This window comes from Squalius cephalus, assembly GCF_949319135.1.
Source record: "Squalius cephalus genome assembly, chromosome: 12".
NCBI classification, from domain to species: domain Eukaryota; kingdom Metazoa; phylum Chordata; class Actinopteri; order Cypriniformes; family Leuciscidae; genus Squalius; species Squalius cephalus.
The window spans coordinates 19,574,313-19,580,312 of NC_137133.1; positions in this window are offsets into that span (position 1 = coordinate 19,574,313).

The following is a 6,000-nucleotide window of genomic DNA, read 5'->3' on the forward strand; positions in this document are numbered from 1 at the left end:
TCCGCCACAACCAGAAGTCTATCAAGGCTGAAAAGTATAAAATCATTGTTGATGCCCTGAATAGTCACTCTGAAATCATTCCTGGACGCCTAACCATCCTGCCACCCACAATTTACGGATCACCCCGATGGTACGCCAAGGAGTTCCAAGATGCCATGGCCTTGGTACGAATCAAAGGAAAACCGGACTTTTTCCTCACCTTCACTTGCAACCCGAACTGGCCTGAAATCACAGGGTCACTTTTTGAGGGTCAACAGACCAATCAGAGACCAGACATCATTGCTCGAGTATTTCACATGAAGGTGGAAGCACTCCTCACAGACCTCCTCAAGCGTGACATCTTGGGACACATTGATGCATATGTGATGGTGAAGGAAACACAAAAGAGGCATCTTCCACATATACACATGCTCATGACCATGGTAGCCCGCGACAAACCCAGGACCGCCAGCGATATTGACCGTGTGGTGTCTGCAGAGATTCCTGACAAAAACACAAATATGGAACTACATCGCATTGTAACATCACACATGATTCACGGTCCATGTGGACAATGGAACAGTGCCAGCCCCTGCATGCTAGACAAAAAGTGCACCAAAGACTATCCCAAACAATTGATACAGAACACAAGCTTTTCAGACAACTCCTACCCACTGTACCGAAGACGAACAGAAGGAGCACCTGGTTCTCCCATCATCAAGACCATCAGAGGTGGTGTCAATGTACCTGTCAATAATACATGGGTTGTGCCATACAATCCGTACCTCCTGCTCCGATACAATGCGCATATTAACGTTGAAATTGTGTGTGCTGTCTCCAGTGTCAAATATCTGTATAAATATTTGGAGAAGGGACCTGATCAGTGCATGGTGAGACTGGATGTGCCTGATGATGAGACCCGTGAGATACTACGACGTGATGAGGTGACACGTTATGAGTTAGGGCGTTACATCACTGCATCTGAGGGATACTGGCGCATATACGACTTCCCCATTCAGCAGAAACAGCCACCAGTAAAGATGCTTGCAATTCATCTAGAGGATGAACAGGTCATCATGTTCAATGATGAAGGCGCTGCCCAGAACCTGTTGGACTCAGGGCCACCTGCCACCACACTGACTGCCTTTTTTGAAGCAATGTCTCTTCATCCACACATGCGACACATTGTGTACCCAGATGTGTTTCAACTCTTCACATACACACGGAAGAAATTTCATTTGCGTAAAAAAAGACTGAGTTCTCACGATGACCGCATGGCTGACACCGTTGGACGAATTCCAATGATTGCCTTCAACCCTCACACTGCTGAACTATTCTATCTCCGCATCCTTTTGTACCGCGTGCCAGGGCCAACATGCTTCAAAGACCTCCGACGAGTTGGAGATGTGGTCATGGACACCTATCTGGCAGCTTGCATTGCGCATGGCATTGTTGACAATGACCAAGAAGTAGATTCTGTTATGGAGGAGGCTGCAAATGTGACATTTGGCTCAGCACTGCGTGAGGTATTCGCCAACATGCTAATGTTTGTTCTTAGAGGGGAACACTTGCAGTTCTGGGAAAGGCACAAGCATGTGCTGTGTGAAGATTTCATGCACAGGGCCAATGTGAATGAGCCAGATGAATTTATTGTGACTCAAGTGCTACTTGACCTTAAGGACCATGTTGAAAGACATGGTTTTACTTTAAATGGGAACTTTGGCCTCCCTGAGCCTGATCCACTTCACGTCCGGAGTCAAATTCCCCGCATCATCCAGCATGAGACTGAGCACAACATAGAGGAACTTCAGACTATCATTACTGACACAGAAAACAGCCTCAATGACGAACAGCAAAAAGTAGTCGAAACAGTGATGGAAAGTGTGGAACAGGGACTTGGAAAAATGATATCCCTTGATGCAAGTGGTGGAACTGGGAAAACATTCATATTGTGCCACATCCTTAACAAAGTGCGTGCACAGGGCAAAGTAGCTCTTGCAACAGCTGCAAGTGGCATTGCAGCTACCCTACTGCCGAAAGGCACAACCTTTCACAGTAGGACAAAATGTCCTCTCATTCTCACCGACGAGTCCACTTGCAGTATGAGTGAACATGACAGCACTGCAACACTCATTAGAATGACGCATCTCATGGTTGTGGATGAAGTGTCAATGATGGATCGGCGTGCATTAGAAGCAGCAGATCGTACATTCCAGTGGCTCAGAGGTTCAGACAAGCCATTTGGTGGCATCACAATGGTTTTCAGCGGTGACTGGAGGCAAATCCTTACTGTTGTCCCACATGGTAGCCAAACCCAGATCATAGGCAGGTGTTTCAAGAGCTCACACCTATGGAAAAATGTTGAGATTCTTCGTCTAACAGAAAACATGAGGATCACTCAAGCTGCTGGAGATCAACAAACAGAAGCAGATTTTGCCAAATTCCTTTTGAACCTTGGTGAGGGGAAAATTCCTGTGGTTCCAGAAGAGGGTGAATTTGCAATTGAGCTCAATGAATCCCTATCAATTTCTGGCGAGAAACTTGAGGACATTGTCAATTGGGTATATGATGACATGACAGTCAACATTTCCAATCCAAAGTGGCTATGTGAACGTGTCATACTGTGCCCAACCAACTCTGAAGTTGATAAAGTGAATGAATATATGACAAAGAATTTTCCTGGAGAAGAGCATGTTTGCAACAGTGTGGACACTGCAGAATCTGAGGGTCACCATATGTACCCAACTGAGTTTCTAAATACCCTCTGCCCATCTGGTATGCCTCCCCATCGCATCACTTTAAAGGTGGGAATGGTGATCATGCTACTTCGAAATTTCGACCAACAAAATGGACACTGCAATGGATCGAGATACATCATTGAACAAATCCTGCCTCATCTTTTGGTTGCGACTTCTGTGATCGGTGTCAATGCTGGACGCACATTACTCATTCCACGCATCACCCTCATCCCATCTGACAACATATTTCCATTCACCCTGCGACGTAAGCAGTTTCCGGTGAGACCCTGCTTTGCCATGACAGTGAATAAGTCACAAGGCCAGTCTTTGCAACGTGTTGGTGTCTTCTGCACAAGAGACTTCTTCAGTCATGGTCAATTTTACGTTGCAGCCAGCAGAGTTGGCAGATCAAGCAGACTTCGTATTCTTGCTCAAGATGATGAAACAAACAAAAAGCGCCACTTTCTGAGCAATGTTGTCTATAAAGAGGTGCTGACACAATAACAACATGTAATCTTTAAGAACAGCCAGTCTGCATTAACAAAACACAAATATCCACTCTAAATAAATATATGCTCTAATGCATCATGTCAGTATCAGTATTTGCTTTCTACCATGCACAAATAAAAATGTCACTGACCTTTTGCTGTGTAATTGTAACAATGAGCACTCAAATACTCCAAACCAAAAACACACACAAAAACTGCTTAATGTGTATATTATATTTCATTCTGGTGCGCTTAACGTTAACGCTACTGTGTAATAGTAGCCTATGCTATTCACCAACTAAACATATCCTATTCAATGCGTTCACAGTCTCTTTCACGGGCACCACACCAACAATTACTAAAAACACACACAAAAACTGATTTTGCACGGGCATTTTGCACTAGTCTATCTATAAATTACAGAAACGTCTGTCTGTCTGTCTGTCTGTGTGTGTGTCTGTTCCTCGCATATCTCTCGAACCGTTAGTCCGATTGATTTCAAACTCGACGGGTGTCTCGCCACGGGCACGAGTAAGTGCAGTGCCAAGTTTGACATTGTTTGGATGAGAAATGCAAAAGATATCGTTAAATATATCATTTTTAGAAGGTTGTGGTTTAAAAATAAACATTCTGACATTAGAGAGTTGTATCGGTCAAAGAAGCCCCAAGAAGGTTGTGGTTTAAAAATAAACATTCTGACATAAACACTCAGTCAGCTACACTGTTTACTTCTGAATATTATAGTTTGGTTCCCGAACGTGATAAATCCATCTATCTATAAATTACAGAAACGTCCGTCTGTCTGTCTGTGTGTTATTCGCATATCTCGAATGTGAGATAACCACTAAATGTGTGAAAACCACTATTTTCTGTTTCAAACTTTCACATAGCATCTTTAGGTTATAACAACATTGAAAATCAAAATCTGGATTTGAATTTTTTAAGATTTATTATAAAAACGGATTATTTTTTCCCAAAAATGCAATAAATTCATGACTTTTTTTTTTTTTAAATGCAATTAATCCATTGAATCAATATAAAGTTATTTTTGATCATATTGCCATCGCAAGAAATATCTCCTTAACTTTTTTGACGGCGATCAGCTCACAAAAACTGATTTTGCACGGGCACTTTGCACTGCTCCCTGAATCGAGGTGCTTATTCATTTGTGGATGTTAACTGAATCTGTAAGTCAGCTATGCTGTTTACTTCTGAATATTATATTTCATTCTGGTGCGCTTAACGCTATCGCTACTGTGTAATAGTAGCCTATGCTATTCACCAACTAAACATATCCTATTCAATGTGTTCACAGTCTCTTTCATGGGCATCATTTGTAGTTGCCTATTCACAAACTGTTTGCTCAAGCATAGCGTTTTCTCGGAGTTCACTGTGTGCTTTTTACCATGCACAAATAAAAATGTCACTGAACTTTATCTGTGTAATTGTAACAATGAGCACACACCAAACCAACAATTACTAAAAACACACACAAAAACTGATTTTGCACGGGCATTTTTTGCACTAGTCTATCTATAAATTACAGAAACGTCTGTCTGTCTGTCTGTGTGTGTGTCTGTTAACCACATATCTCTCAAACCGTTAGTCCGATGGATTTCAAACTTGACAGGTGTCTTGCTACGGACATGAGTAAGTGCAGTGCCAAGTTTGACATTGTTTGGATGAGAAATGCTAAAGATATCGTTAAATATATCATTTTTAAAAGGTTGTGGTTTAAAAATAAACATTCTGACATTAGAGAGTTATATCGGTCAAAGAAGCCCCAAGAAGGTTGTGGTTTAAAAATAAACATTCTGACATAAACACCCAGTCAGCTACACTGTTTACTTCTGAATATTATAGTTTGGTTCCAGAACGTGATAAATCCATTTTGATTAATTTGAGTAAATGTGTTTTCTTTACCAAGAAAGTGGCAAGATGAAAACCACTATTTTCTGTTTCAAACTTTCACATAGCATCTTTAGTTTATAATATCATAAAAAATTCAAATCCAGATTTGGATTTTCAAAGATCTATTATAAAAACGGATTATTTTCCCCAAAAAATGCAATAAATTCATGACACTTTTTTTTCAAAATGCTATCATATTGAAACTGTTGAAATCAGCCATCACTAAGAAATATCTCCTGAACTTTTTTGACGCCGATCAGCTCACAAAAACTGATTTTGCACGGGCACTTTGCACTGCTCCCTGAATCGACGCGCTTATTCATTTGTGGATGTTAACTGAATCTATAAGTCAGCTATGCTGTTTACTTCTGAATATTATATTTCATTCTGGTGCGCTTAAAGTTATCGCTACTGTGTAATAGTAGCCTATGCTATTCACCAACTAAACATATCCTATTCAATCCCTTACAAAAAATTACTGCAGTTTTTTAGAAGTAATACTGCAGTTTTTGTTACATATAGAAAAATGCAGTTTTTTGGACACGAAAAAACTGCAATATTGCAGTATAGCTGGAGTACAACTGCAGTTTTACTCAGTAGTAGTACTACAATAATACTGCAATATAACTGTGGTAGTACTGCAATAATACTGCAATATAACTGTGGTATTACTGCAATAAAACTGCAATATAACTGTGGTATTACTGCAATATAACTGTGGTTTTACTGCAATATAACTGTGGTAGTACTGCAATATAACTGTGGTAGTACTGCAATACATAATACAACTAAAGTACAATTAGCCTACAATACTACCAAAATGCAATACTAATAAAATGCTGTACAATACCATTGAAATACAACAAGAATAAGTTTATTTTTAC